This window comes from Acomys minous (assembly GCF_964271855.1).
Source record: "Acomys minous genome assembly, chromosome: 1".
NCBI lineage: Eukaryota > Metazoa > Chordata > Mammalia > Rodentia > Muridae > Acomys > Acomys minous.
Window position 1 is genome coordinate 80,640,585 of NC_140483.1, and position 16,467 is coordinate 80,657,051.

The following is a 16,467-nucleotide window of genomic DNA, read 5'->3' on the forward strand; positions in this document are numbered from 1 at the left end:
TTCTGTCATCTTAATTGTCCATTGCAAGTACATATTAGCAAGCTATTTGACCTACAAACAATGGCCATAAAGTCAAATGAAATTAATCAATGTGTAGGCTGAACCAACTGTCTTTGCTGGATCTATACTCATGCGGATGCATCTCTAGGAGCATGTGTGATGCTCAAGGCAGCACAAGCATGGGGTTCCAAGTCTGAAACCTCAGCACACACAGAAAAGCTGAATGTAAAGCTGTATGTACTTGCACATATGTGATTTTGACACACACACACACGTACACACACACCGATAACAAAAGGCAAATTGCCACAGCCAAATAAAAACAATGAGGAAATTATGAGAAGCTCGAGGACTCACCCCAATGTCCCGTTCATTGAAAATCTTTGAATGAGCGGGGTGTTGTGGCACAGACCTTTAGTCCAAGCACTCAGGGAGGCAGAGGAAGGTGGAACTTTTGAGTTCAATGGCCACGTGGTCTACAAAGCGAGTCCAGGATAGCCAAGGCTACACAGAAAAACTTTGTCTTAAAAAACAAAATAAATAATAGAAATAAAGAATGTCACAATTTATTAATTTAATATATTCCAAATGTTAAAATTCTGAGATTTAAGCAATCCTACAGAATGGCTGGCCTGGTAATCTTGAAAACTGAGTACCTAGTAACTAATTCTGAACTTCAGAATTGGAACAAAATAGAACTTTAAAAATCACAAAGCCTAAAGAGCCACATTGAGGCCCACTATAATATGATATTTCTTTTCTGTATAAAAAGCAAGCACATATTTGAATTTTTACCTGAATAACATCTTTCTATAAAGCCTTCCCAGGCTTCCCTAAACCTAACACTGTGCAAAATATTATCTTACTATCACTTAATTGTTTCCCAGAAATTGCTTATTTACTAAAATTAATTATATGTCTCTAATCTTCCTAAGTCTCCCAAGGCCCTGCCTATGTGATGTCTTCCCAGAATATAGGAGCTAGTTCATGTGTGTAGGAGCCAACTCAAAATGGACGACTTGACTTGACTTAGAATTTGAGCCATGCTGAGTTATGGGAAAGATTGTCAAAATAAAAAAGGACTTCATCCAGAAAGAAATAATCAGTCAAAATGCATGTGAATTTGATGGATTGTTTTAGCCTTTTGACTTACCAGTTCAGAGAATGAATGTGGGAGCAGATGATGCTGAAGCCTCCACCAAAACTGGGAAAAACTCTGAGAGTCATCTTTGGCACACAGAAGACAAACCTCTGTCTAGTTTCTTGTTACTAACTTGCTTGAATTCTTTGTACAAATTCTATAACCCCCTTAGGACATAAGGACTTAGACCCCTTAAGGACCTGTAGAAAAAGCCCACCTGATGATGTCTTCATTTCCAAGCTAAGAATTCCTGACCTTGAGTACAGGCCACGAACTCAGGCAGTGTAGTGCTTCATTGGGACCTGGGGTGCATGTGGGAGAGCTTGTCTGCCTACTGCTCTGTTCAGCTCGGTATGTCAAGTGCTGCCCATAGATGCAGGAGATACTCACACTTTGCTTTCTAGCACCCAAAGGACCACACTGGAATTATGAGAGCATTAATTCTTTCCTGACTCGCTTTATTTCGTATAACCTAAATTTGTTTATCTAGTGGAAAATTAACATGCATATATATGTATGTGTATGTATGTGTGTGTACTTATGTATGTATATATATATATATATATATATATATATATATATATATATATATATATATTTCTAATAACATCCTAAGTATACCATTTCTTTTACCTAAAACATGCAAATAATGAGAAAATTGTTAAAGGAATGATAAACAATAAAAAATGCAAACAGAACCCAGGCATTATTTCCTAGCCCCATTGTTCCACAGATGCTCAATTTAAAGAAGTTCCAAACTGGGGCCTTCATCCCCATTACTTTCCCAATTCCCAACCATAGAACACTTCATTTGACATTAGATGGTGACATAAGCTGTCATAATCTGACTGAGAAATGTATATGTCAAATAGAACTCTCTTCAACTATCACTAGGGGTTGAGAACTTTGGGGGAGAAAAGCCTTTGCTTAGAGATAACCAAATAAGTCTGGAGAAGGCATGTGGTGCAGTCAATCCTTAAATCTGAAGCAAAACAGCAAGACGCTTTTTATTATGCCTGTTCACTTTGAAGCCCCTGGAGGGAGATTAGCAACACAGTAAATATGCATCAAAAAAAAAATCTTTACTCTCCAGTATAGCACTGTTAGAGGGGTAAGTTTTTCAAGTTTCCCTGTGACAAAAAGAAGCTTTGATGTTGCCTCTGGTTAGCATCAGGTAGCTTGTGGCATAAAAAGCCAGGCAGCACTTTCTGCTTCTGGCCTGAAACAAAGGAGCATCTATCTGTCCGGGAACTGCATGCCTGATGAGTAGGCTGTTGACTTCATCCTGCTGAAGGCCTCCAGCTTCATCTATTTATAAAAGAGAGGCTATTTTCAAACAGGGCATCCATGCGCTAGCTGCAAGGAAGCCGGGTAGAGATGGAAAGATAATCTTTCTGAACATCTGTCATGATCGCGCTTAAAAACCTTCCCACAAAGGCAAATGTCTGTTTGATACTTGGGACTGTCAAACCCCGGCTATGTGAGTGAGTGTTTGTGGTGACATTCTGTGTTTCTGTCTGTTTTTATAAAGTCTATCACTATAGACCCAGGCAATCAGGGAGGCATACCCAAAACAGCCAACAGGTCCATAGAGAACATGCACTTGACCACTGAAGTCAGAGGATGAGACACTCACTGTTGCTCACTCTTGTTCTTTTCCAAAAGGAATCAGGTGGAGGGGCAAGCATCAGAAAAGCTGCCAATTGATTCTGCCTTGCTCAGTTGATAGAGCTGCAGGCCACCATCACTCTGAATCTTGTCAGGAAAGATGGCATGGGAAGAGCAGCAGTTCCACAGTAAAGAAGAGAACATCGTCCCCCCACCAGGCCTGCGCATGTGGTGATAACTCAGCTCCAGCTTGCTTCCTCCGGGCTTGCCTGCCTACTGCACAGCAAGAGAGTATTGTAATTTGTGTAAATGTGCAGTGACCTTATTCTATTGGCACTGGCATGTGTGAGTATGCTCTTTTGGAAGATTTCTTTGTTTGTTTGGGGGTTTCGTTTTGTTTCGGTTTTTTTTTTGTTTTTTTGTTTGTTTTTTTTTTTTTTTTTGAAACAAGGTTTCTCTGTGTAGCATCCCTGGCTGTCCTTGAACTTTCTGTGTAAATCAGGCTGGGACTCACCAAGATTCATCTGCCTCTGGCCCCCAAGTGCTGGGATTAGAGGCAGGCACCACCATGTCCGACTGTTTTCATTGTAAAGATGGGGGCCCAGCACACTGCCTCGATTTTTCTTCTTCATTCCTTAACCAGGCAGAGTCACTTACCACATCATCTTTCTCTGTCAGCATTTTATATCCACGCTGGGGATGGCATTTCCAAATCCACCATTTGTGGAGGAACTCTAAAGCACAATGCTATAAGAAAGGAAATATTCCTATATGATTTATTCCCCTGTAGACATAAAAGCCAAGCAACTAGATTTTCTTTGTGCAAATTGGAAGTGTTTGCAAGGCAGTTTTTTTTTCACTAAACCTAATGTTACTAATAGAAAAATAAATTTGCAGAATGAGAAACCCACAGACATTAAACTAAAACAATAGTAAAGTCCTTTACCTGGACACAGATACCCTTGTCACAGTGCATTTAAATGAAAATCACCTCTACACATGGAAAGAGACCTCTTTCAGAAGATTACCGTAGAGGCTACGAGGACTGCAGAGCCATGTGGGAGCATTATGTAAGGCCAACACAGGAGCAAACATTAACAAACACACTCAAGAAGCAGTTCCTGCCATTGTGATTTTTCATTCTTCTAGCACATTATGCTCTAGCCCATAATGTGCTGATAAAGTAAAAATCCGAATTTCTTTGCCGTGAGTTTCTAATCATTCAGAGTGATAGTTATACTTAAATACTTATGTGTGAAGTGTGGCAGTTGTTCCCACAGAACACAGCCTTCAGAGTCTACATTTTCATAGCACCTTTGGATAGAACCCAAACAAAGGAAGTATCAACTTTGTTACTGGAACCCTAACAAGGTGAAGATTTCCAGTATTATGATGCAATGACAGTGAAGAAAGACTTCAGCATCAGAGGATACAGGAAATAAGCAAACTGACCAAAATCATGGTGTCCTTGAATTAGTTATGATACTTCCTGTCTGGGTTCATGATAAAACCAGAACTAAAGATATATATTATAATTAGCTTCTAGTTGGAAAAATGTAATGTTAGCTCAGTACTTTCTGTCATGTCTCTTGTGACTCCTCAACCTTTATGTTGTATAGATCCAATCAGCATAGAAAATTTCATTCCCTGTGTATTTAGTTGCTTGCTTACTCTCTGTCTCCTCCATAGAAAGAGGAGAGTTAGCATGGCACAAATCATGTCTTCCTGTTCCCTGCTAAAGAAAAATCACTGAGAATACTTGACACATAACATGCTGTAAATGAAGCTTCTATAGTAAAGCATTTGCCTTGTATGTACAAAGCTCTGGGTTCAATCCCCAGCACTTCATAAACTGGTTGTTGTTCTTGCCAATAATCACAGTACTCAAGAGGAGTAGAAGATAAGTGTCATCTTCATCCCTCATTAAGGAAATTTCTCTTTGCAGTAAATGGCAAACAGTACAGAGAACCACACCCACTCAAAATGCAGAGTTGTGGAGTTCACCCTCAATATATACATCTTTAAAACTTTCCCATACCTAAAGTTCAATGAACATTCCAGAAAAAATCTGAGGCAGAGGATCAAAGAGTGTGCTATGATATCGTGTCTCCTAGTAACCTCAGAAGCTACACCCACTAAGTCTCGCAGGACAAGTACCTAACATGAACTGAACAAAGATAACACCAATGGGCAACCCAATATGAGTGTAGAAAACCCCAGGAGGCCTAACCCCATGTTAAAAACAAAACAAAACTCTATAGGCAACCAACGGAACTTGGGAGCCAGAGAATTGTTCTTACCCATCAGAGAGCACATTAATTAATTATCCAGTGCTAAATGATCAGCCCTGAAAACAAACATACAAGGAATATTATACAGACCAAATAGGTTATATTTAGGAATATATATGTATATGCATGCACATATATGCATACAATACCAATTAGTGAACCTGAATTTGAAGGAGAGTTGGGGAATATATATGAGAAGTTATGGAGGAAGGAAAGGAGAGGTAAAATTTGTAATTATATTGCAATGGCCAAAAAAAAAAAACCGAAATTGAACCAGAACTGGGATGATTAGAAATTCAAGGTCATCAATGGGTGCATAGCAAGTTTACGGACAGCATAGATACTCAAAAACCTGTGTGTCATAATGGAGGATACATTGGTAGAAGAGGAGGAAGAAGGAGGAAAGGATTCAGTTCAGAGTTAGAATTTTAAAAGCAATCTCACACCACATTACCAATGGTGGTGTCGTTAACAAAAACCCCTTAAGAAGCCAGATATCATTTAATGCCACTATCTGATGGCCTTCAAAGACCAGGTTCTGCCCTCACAAACCTATGTTCAACCTGCAATCTGACCTCCCCTGCCCCTTCCCACACCACTGAAGCTGTGTGCACAAGGTTTATAGTATGTTTCAATGCTAACTTTCAATGGCCACCTTCCTCCTATTGTTTATTTTGTCTCTTTTCAGCTGGCCTGAAGTTGTCTGTGCTGTAGTTTCTCTAGTTTCTGATGTACTGTTTGATCTTTGTTGACCAATAGCCTGTTCTCTTCTTACTGTGAGTGCTGGAGTTCCCACCAGTTCTCACCACTTCCATCTACTATGCTGTGTCTACCTTGATTTCCAGCTCTTTCTTCTTTGAGCTCTAGAGTGTTCTTGGTAAACTTTTGTAGTTTCTATCTTTTGTAACATGCCACTGTTTCTCCATGCTCACAATGTATACATTATCCACCATTGATATTTATTTTCAGGAAAAGAAATATCTACTTCTCCGGTGATTTGTACTTCTTTTGGATCTCTACATCAATAAAAAGCCTCATGGGATGGGTTTCTCAGTTAATATCTGTGTTTGATGAGCATCAAATATGGTGAGTGTTAGCATAAAATTGGGTAACTCAAGGAAATATTGAAGTCTTAACCCGCGTATATGATCTAAGGTGGAAAAAAATGTCATTGCAGATCTAATTTAGATAAGGTCACATTGGAGCACACAGAAGGTCTTTATCCCATATGCCTAGCATCCTTACAAGAATAGACATTCAGAATTGGGACCAGTACCCGTGAAGCTTCAAGAAGAGACTATAGTGACGCGTTTATCTATGGAGAGAGGACCACCAGGGATGACAGCAGAGAGCCCTGGTACCACTGGTTATGTTCTGCGAGCCTCCAGAACAATGAGACAATATAATTCTGTCATTTAAAGCATTTGCCCTTGGAGTTTTACAGCTCTAAGAAACTGATTCAGACAAGAGCTAAGCTCAGAAGTTGGATGAAGCTGTATTCAGTCCTGACTACACATTCATATTTATGCTCTTTAAAATTGTATTCATTTCTACTTTCTCATTTCTGTAATCTATGGAATCAGGCACATACTTGAGTCATGGGGTGTGGGTAAGAGTTCCATTTATAGTGTGTTCCACAAACTTCACACAAAGTAAATCATAGTATGTGATGATACCTTGTTTCCTATTTGAGTTTGCGTTTTTAAAATTTTTTATTGTAATTATATGTATGAAGATGTGGGGATGTATGCATGAGTGCAGGTGCCATTAGAGGCCAGAAGAGCGTATGGGATCGCTTAAATATAAATTAAAAGTGGTTGGGAGCTGCTGCCAACCCTCTATAAGAGCAATGAGTGTTCTTAAACTCTGAGCTATCTTCCTATTTTCATCTTTATGAGACTGACAGACTGCACTAATAAGGCAGATCATCTCTCATTTTTAAACAGCTTTTTATTTTCATTACCTATTCTATTCAATCATTGAACATGTACTAATGTTTCAGACATTGTTATCAGCTCTATTGTGGTGCAAAGTAAAGAGAAATAGCTTCCTTCAGGAACCTGTCATTGGAGAGAATCTTAAGGTTACTATTGCAGGGATGAATCATCATGACCCAAACCAACGTGGCTAGGAAAGGTTTTGTTTTGTTTGTTATTCCTTATAATTGTTCATCATAGAATATGGTGGTGGAAGGAACTGAAAGAAAGAACTTGGAGGCAGGAGATGATGCAGAGGCTAGGGAGAGGTGATGCTTACTGGTTTGCTCCTTTTGGTTGCTCATCCGCCTTCCTTATACCCTGCCCCCAGGACCACCAGTATATAGATGGGACCACCTGTAGTAGCCTTGACTCTCCCACATGAATCATAAATTATTAAAATGACCTATAGGCTTGTTATGCCCTTGTCTTATGAAGGCAATTTCTCAACTGAGGTGTCCTCTTTTCTGAGGACTCTACCTTATGTCAAGTTGACATAAAACAACTCAGGACAGATAGTAAGTCTAGTTTTGCTTAATAAGCAAATAAATGGAAGAAGTCATAATCATCATGTTTTGTCCTTTATTCTACTTTAAGGAATTGTGATAAAAATAGATTAGTGGATCTGGCTATTGGACCATAGTAGAACCTTTGAAGTTATCAAAACACATTTCAGAAACCATCATTATATGAGGCCTCAATTGTTGTTGTGCAAAGAAATTCTAAACTAACATTGTCTTTCTTAAAATGTATACATGGAAAGAGACACAAGTTTTATTACTTTTCTTAACTACAACTCCACATCCTCCTGAGATTATCTAAGAACCCAATTAAATATTGCAGGTACAAAAAATAGTTAAACTGAAACTTCAAGTGAATCTTTGCCGTTAAAAAAAAAGGGAATTTTACTCTCAAATGTCTTTTTCAATCTTGAAAGAAAACATCCTTACATATTTATGATAATTTTGTCATTTTCTAAAATGTATGTAATGGCAGGCAGAGGAGTAATGGGGACATTTTAGGTAAGTATGATTGAAAATATAAAGCAGTAGAAGTTAAAAAAAAATAGCTCTCAATATTTATCCATCATAAAAGAGCAAAAAAGATCAACACTTTTTTTATCTTGAGTGTAACAAATTATTTCATGGGCATTTGATATATTTATCAGCAGGACATATGCTGGGAAACATAAACATTTGCATGCACTGTCTTGCGGAAGATCCTGTGCAGTCAGTTCAAATCTGTTAATAATAACTGTCACTAAAATCTTGTCAGCATTGCATTAAAGAAAGTCGTCAGAAAACTTCACTTTGGTGTCATTTAACCAAAAACAAACCCAGACCAGATTTAAATTCTGGATTTTATGTTTCCTGTATCTTGTCTTCTGTCTGGCCTATGAGTCTGGATTTAACCTGAATGGAAAACTGCCTTGTGATCCTGTCCCTATGTGTGTCTGAGTCTGTGTATAACTGTCTCTCTGAGGGTTTTTGTCCTTGCTAAGGGATTTTCTCCATCTTTATTGAACATCACATACAGTATCAAATGAGGAAGAAATAAAGGATACTTTACAGAAACCTTTACCAGAGTTTTACAAGTCACTGATTCCAGGTGACCCCAGCTGACTCAAATAAAAACAGTACCACAAACATTACTGTTTAGCAAACAATATGTATATGCTGTAATCAACATGTATGGTGGATATTTACTTTATAACACTGTATTCAACCTATATTTGTAATTTGCTGGAAATTATTATGATAACACAAATGTATAACTCTTGAATCATAGGCATGGAAAGCATATAATTTAATGTTATTGCTATGCTTTAGCTTATTTTGTAGAGCTGACTAAATGGGAAATCCAAGCCAAGTAAGGTTGACTGTTACAGTGGTCTCTCAAAGAGTTAAACAAATAGGCTCAGTAACCAGTTGGATGGTAGCCTTAAGTCTATGTAATATCAAGGCACTTTTCTAAATTTGGCTATAAGGTCTAGTATGAGTTTAAGTCTCTTAAAATGTAAGAGGTACATTTTTTTATCATAATGCATTGCATTGCTACAATCCTGAATGTAGAGAATCTTCTTTGGCTTTGTTCCTCTAGGGTTAGGTTGTCTAAAAGAATAAACCTACACAATGAGTGAGCACTGGACACTTAACAGGAAACTATCCCTAAATGGGATATGTCATTAGAATAAAAAATACTGAAACAATGTGTAAAAACCCTATAAATTTCAATTTACATTAATTTTATTTTGAAAAATTACTATGAAGTGACTTTAAGTAAAATATGTGATAGCAATCGAATTCACCCATAGATTTCTACTTTTGATACTTCTATAGATCTCAGTCCATTGCTCACTTCAAATTTCCATTGTCGGTGAACACTATTTGCATTCCAGAAGTCTCTGGACTTCTTGTCATAGTAAATATCAGGAGTCAAGTGATTAACCTCCACCACTAGCTGACTGACTTCAACAAGCAAAATCATTTAACCCACAGAAGCTATTGTTCATTCCGTGGTAGAAAAAAAAATATGTAGCATGCTAAAGTAGGTACTCCTGAAACTCAGCTTTGGTGCCTGGTGTTGAAGTAGTCATAGGAACCTACTACCTCTAATTGCCTAACTGACACATAATTATCTAGAGTTCCTCTTTCTGTGAAATCATTCTCCACTCATATATATTCATTATGTAAATGCAAGGCAAGAAAACATTTTTAACCTAGATACTTTAGATTCATAATTAAAGATCGTATTATAATAATAACAAATTAGAAAGACAGAAGAATGAACATGCAGTTAATATAAATTTTCTGTGGCATGTAAGCCTTTCAAGAAAACTAAGAGCCCCACCCCCAAAATTACACCTCCATACATGTAATAATAAGTTTAATAAAAAGTGGATAGTCACAAAGAAACTTGATAGGAGAGCAGATAAACAAGATTGCATGGTAATAAGTGGGGGAATTTATCAATGTCTCTTTGTTCAAATTTCTTTTGGTGTGCCCTTTTCTTTTTTGAAATATGCATTTCTGTCTGCGCACACGGACATATATGTATGTATGCTATCTGTTTGCATGTGTGTGTGCGCACAGGTGAATGTGTGCACATGCACGTGCTCATGTAAATGTAGCTTGCAAACACCACAGCATGCATGGGGAGTTCAGAGGACAACCTCAAGTGCGGGTCCTTGCCTTCCACCTTGTTTAAGACAGGGCCATTTGTTGTTTGCTGATGCCTTGTCAATTATACTAAGCAAACCAGTTTCTGAGCTAATGGGAATTCTCCTGTCTCTGCCATCGGAGTGCTATTATAGATGTGTCCTGCTGTGTCCGTGGTTATCTAAATGTTAGAAATACAAAGTCAGTTAGTTTTGCCTTTCTTGCAAGAAATTTAGTGAGAATTGTTGATTGCAATCTGTAAAAACAAACTTTGAAGTAGTATAAGCAAACAAAACGAGACTATGTCTCATATAGACAATGGAAAAATAATCAGAATGAAACAAAAGAAAGGGTGGAAGTATGGCTCAGCCTTAGTAGCAACTAAAGCCATTGGATCCAATGTTGTGAGAGTTTGACTTTCTCTAGTTTATGCATTTTTGTGTGTCAGCTTCACCCTGTAGATGAGGTAGGCTGTTCCACACAAAATGGAGCAGCTGGTGTGTGTCCTCATCAGTTACATATAGAAATCTTAGCAAAGATACCTGGTTAGAGCTGTTGAGTCACATGTTCATTATGAGCTCAGTCAACTGCAGGTAAATCCAGAAGATCTGATAGAAAATAAAACTCATGTGCTACACTCAGGATTGGAGGTAGCAAAGCATACTTACTATGAGGAGTATGTTTCTATAAATGAAGGTGCAAGGCGTGCTATGGATTAATATCCTCCTCTGTGTATGTGTGCAGAGGACGTTGTAGAGATATCATTGTGTGGTCTTCTGATTATAAGAGCCATGTACTTGGTTTATATTTAAAATACAAGTTAAGAACAGGAGGCTGAGGAGATTTCTCACATATTAAGAGTTCTTGCTTCTCTTACAGAGGACCAGTCTCAGCATCCATGCAGCAGCTCAAACCATTGGTAACCCCAGTTCCAGAGAATCAGATGTCCCTCTTCTGACCTCTGTGGGTGCTAGGCATACAGTTGATAGACATATATACATGAAGATAACTATACAAAAAACATTCATAAAATAAATAAATATTGAAAATATTGTAAAGCAAAAAAAAAAAAAAAGAGCCATGTACTAGTGATTTCACACAGGATCTATTTCTTGAAAGAATATTACGTAGCCACCTCCCAGTTATTGTAACAAGGCCATCAATCATATTTCGTGTCCCTCTCCTCTGCACTATACTGTGAGGAAGGACATCTGACACGGTCTTGGCCAAATATAGAGCCACATTTACTTCCCTGGCCACAGCAAAGGTTTCAAAGGTGAGCAGATGACTGATAGAGGGATAATAACATTCCCTCTGGAGTTGAATCATAAAGGTAGAAAGTGAACATTTTATCCCTTGGGGATTAATAAACCCAAAAGGATAGGCTCCAGGACAGTCACAGGCTGCTCCCTGAGTATACAAAGAGGCTCATCTTTCATATGAGCCAAGCTAATAAAAGAGAGAGAACAAATGGGAAGAAAAAGAACAGAACTGCGAAGTAGGAGAAGGAAAAGCTAGACAGAGGGAACTAAAGAAGAGGAAGAGATGCCAGGGGAGGAGAGGAAAGGAATGAAGGGAACACAATTTAAGTCCGCAGAGCTAGCTGGCATGGTGACAGAGCACTCTTGTAATTTCTGATTCTGCAATCCACTCATTTTGCCTTTTTTGAGCCCCTCTGGGATCTATAATTTGATATGTGGATCCCAAAGAGCCCTTGCATTTTTGCTCTGGACTCATATCTGCCCTGCCAAGCACAGACCCTGGTCATATTGCTTTATACTGCTAGATTTTCAACCTCAGGGAGGCTAGGCATATCTTGGGGTCTGACTGCCAATTACTGTGAGATTTAATAAGTATTGTGGAAGAAGAGTGGGAAGGAAGATCCAAAGGGAAAAGGAATATTTTGTGCAACTTTTGCAACCATATCCCTGTAATGCATTGACTGAAGAAACACAAAGATAAAATTTTGCTTAGCTGCCAGTTGCTGTCGTGGATTAAATAAGAATGCCTCCCATAGGCTCATATATTCAAATATTTGTCCCAATTAGTGAAACTGTTTGAGAAGGATTATGAGTTATTGCTTTGTTGAAGTAGGTCTGGCCTTGTTGGAGAAGGTGTGTCACTTAGGGTAAGCTTCAAAGTTTTATTTTTTTAAATATTTTATTAATTTATTCATATTACATCTCAATTGTTAACCCATCCCTCGTTTCCTCACATTCCTCCCTGCCTCCTGCTTTGCCCCTACTCCCCTCTCCAATGTCTGTAACTGAAGGGGACCTCCTCCCCCTGTATATGTGCATAGGGTACCACATCTCTTCTTGGTAGCCTGCTATCCTTCCTCTGAGTGCCACCAGACCTCCCCATCAAGGGGACTGGTCAAAAATAGGGTACAAGAGCTTCAAAGTTTTAAAAAACACTTTTAAAAAAGGGTTTTATTTTCTATCAGATCTCCTTGATAGAAGCTTAAACTAGCTCTAGCTCTCTCCCTACCCACCTTTTTCTCTCCCTCTTTCCCCCTCTCCCTCCCTCCCTCCCTCCTTCTCTCTCCCTCCCTCTCTCTCTCTCTCTCTCTTTCTCTCTCTCTCTCTCTCTCTGATATTCTCTCTCTCTTCCCCCCCCCCGCTGTCTCTCCCTCCATCCCTCTCTCCTTTCCTTCCTCCCACCTCTCTGCCAGCAATTTTCAGATAGATAAGTGTTCCCAGCTACTGCTCCAGTGCCATGTGTGCCTGCCTGCTGCCATGTTCCCTGTCATGATGGTAATGAACTAGCCCTATTGAACTGTCAACAATATTCCAATTAGGGGATTCCAAGATGGCGCCGACCAATAAGCCGCGTATCTGATCTACTCCGAGAAGACCAGGGACATAAATAGAGAAACAGATTGCTGGACTTTGAGAACTGTAGGTGAGTGGGGCCCCAAAGACTGCAGTCCAAACAGGGGGCCCACCCCCCTCCCCGGGGACAAACATCCCGGAGGTGCAAAACGCACTCCCCAAACTCTAGAACGGAATCCACATGCAAACTACAGCTGCATAGAAAGCACCGACTCGCTGTTTGGGGAGGGATTTTCCGGAGACTCTAGCCAGGAGTCTCAATGAAGAGGGGAAATCTGCCCTAGGATTCCTCCTTCCACACCACCCCAAACTGCAGAGATCACCCGCCTGGGGCCAGTGGAAACGCAGGCGGAGGGTCCCAACAGGTGGAGGGACTGCAGCTCGCTGGCTATCCAGGGCCCAACCTAACACCAATCATAGTGGATTGAGCCTGCAAACAGCGGCAGTGAGAAGTCAGCTTGGAACTGCTTCCACAGACATATCAGGAGACGTGGGTCTTGCCTAGAGCGATAGCTGAGCGTCAGAGCCCGGCGGGAAGACCTGGTTCCAACCCGCGGGTTTCCTCCAGACCTCTGCACCGCGATTGTGCCTACCCAGCCAGTAACAAGGCACTGGCCCTGCACTCCCTGAACTAGAGAGCCGATCCGGGGCCCTTGGCCCGACCAAGGCAGGCACTCTCACATTATCGGGAGTCGAGACTTGGGTGGGTCGTGTTTGCAGTGTCTAATTGCTGACCCAGAGCATTAGTGGAGCATCAGAGCCCGGCGGGAAGACCTGGTTCCGACCCGCGGGTTTCCTCCAGAGCTCTGCACCGCGATTGTGCCTACCCAGCCAGTAACAAGGCACTGGCCCTGCACTCCCTGAACTAGAGAGCCGATCCGGGGCCCTTGGCCCGACCAAGGCAGGCACTCTCACATTATCGGGAGTCGAGACTTGGGTGGGTCGTGTTTGCAGTGTCTAATTGCTGACCCAGAGCATTAGTGGAGCATCAGAGCTCGGCGGGAAGATCTGGTTCCGACCCGCGGGCTTTCTCCAGAGCTCTGCACAGCTTTCCTGCTATTGTGCCTACCCACCCAGTCACAAGGCACTGGTCCTGCACTCCCTGGAATAGAGAGCTTATCAGGGGCTCTTGGCCCAAACAAGGCAGGCAATCTCACAATATCAAGAGAAAAAACGTGGGTCTTGCTTGCAGTATCTAATTGCGGACCAGGAGCGACCTTGGTCCCTCCAGGCATAGAGTTCTGGGAGAAGGTGAACACCTCTACAGGGTATAGAGACAGACCTAAAAGACAGCTACACCTCCAGAAGATCTGATTTACCTGGGATCTTGACTACAAAGCCACAGGAAGGACAGGCAGCAGAGATCAACCTACACAACCAGAACGTCTGTGTGTGGACCTTAATCTAGGTCCCAAAACTGCTGATCTGAATCACAGCAGTAAAATCCAAAGAGAAATCTACTTTGGATGACTCAGCCGGGAGCCCACGGTGCAGAGGAAAATCACCAGAAGGGAAACCAGATCAACTACCTGTTCCACGGAAATACTCCTTGATCCCCACAGGCAAGAGCACCTGACCTATAATCAGTCATCAATTAACCACTCTCAACCAGCGAAGGTCACTACAAAATATCTTCCAACATCAGAGACATCAAAATGACAAGAGGACAACGAAAGAATGCTAACAAAAACCAAAACAGTTTGGCATCTCCAGATCCCAGCATTCCTAATGAAAACAACCTGGAGAACCTAACAGCAATGGATAGTCAAGAAAAGGACCTCAAAGCCCTAGTAAAGACAATGATAAAGGAAGAATCAATTAAAATCTGTAAACAATTGCAGGAGGAGGCAAACAAGAGGGCTGAAGAGTTAAAAGAATCATATAAAGAGGCATTTGAAGAATTTCAGAAAAATATAAATAACCAGATGAAGGAAATCATTAAAACAGTCCAAGACATGAAGATCAAAATGGAAGCTATGATACAGGAACACACAGAAGAAAAACGTGATCAAGAGGCATCAAAGAAGAAAACAAAGATCTCAGAGGTGGCATTATCTAACAGATTGCAAGAGATGGAAGAACGAATATCGGGACTTGAAGATACAATCGCAGAACTGGAATCAACCATCCAGGAAAATGCTAAATCTGAAAAGCTCCTGACACAAAGCATTCATGAAATAAAAGATAACATGAAAAGACGAAACTTGAGAATAATAGGGATAGAGGAAAGAGAAGGCAACCGACTCCACAGTCCAGAAAATATCTTTAATCGAATAATAGAAGAAAATTTCCCCAATTTGAAGAAGGAGATGCATACGAGCATACAAGAGGCCTACAGAACACCAAACAGAATAGACTTGAAAAGAAAATCTTCCCGTCACATAATAATAACAACGCAAAATATACAGAACAAGGAAAAAATATTAAAAGCGGCAAGAGAAAAAGGCCGAGTAACGTATGAAGGCAAACCTATCAGAATTACTCCTGACTTCTCAGCAGAGACCATGAAAGCCAGAAGGGCCTGGACAGGGGTTCTGCAAACCCTAAGAGAACACAGATACCAGGCAAGACTACTATATCCAGCAAAATTATCAATAACCATTGATGGTGAAAACAAGATATTCCATGACAAAAACAAATTCAAACAGTACCTAGCCACAAATCCGACTTTACAGAAGTTACTAGAAGGAAAACTCTACCCCAACTGGTCTACAACCAAAACTACATAGGAAATGGGTAACTATACCATTGCAAAATCACAACCTCACAAAATCTTGACTCTTACAAATACCAAAAATGAAGGGACTTACCAATCACTGGTCATTAATATCTCTCAATGTCAATGGTCTCAATTCTCCAATAAAAAGACACAGACTAATGGAGTGGTTGCATAAACACGACCCAACATTCTTCTGCATTCAAGAAACACATCTCAACCACAAGGACAGACATTGCCTCAGAGTAAAGGGTTGGGGGAAAATATTCCAAGCAAATGGTCACAAGAAACAAGCTGGGGTAGCCATTCTAATATCTAATAAAATAGACTTTCAACCAAAATTAATCAAAAGGGATGAGGATGGACACTTCGTACTCGTCAAAGGTAAAGTCAACCAAGAAGACATCACGATTTTGAACATCTATGCTCCAAATACAAGGGCTCCCACATTTGTAAAAGAGTTATTAACAAAGCTTGCCCCACTTATTGATACCCACACATTAATAGTGGGCGACTTCAATACCCCACTTTCACTCAAGGATAGGTCTTTGATTCAAAAACTAAGCCAGGAAATAACCTCATTAACCAATGTCATGAATCAAATGGATCTAACAGATATCTACAGAACTTTCCACCCAAACGCAAACGAGTATACCTTTTTCTCAGCACCCCATGGAACATTCTCTAAAATTGATCACATAGTTGGTCACGAAGCAAACCTCAACAGATACAAGAAGATTGAA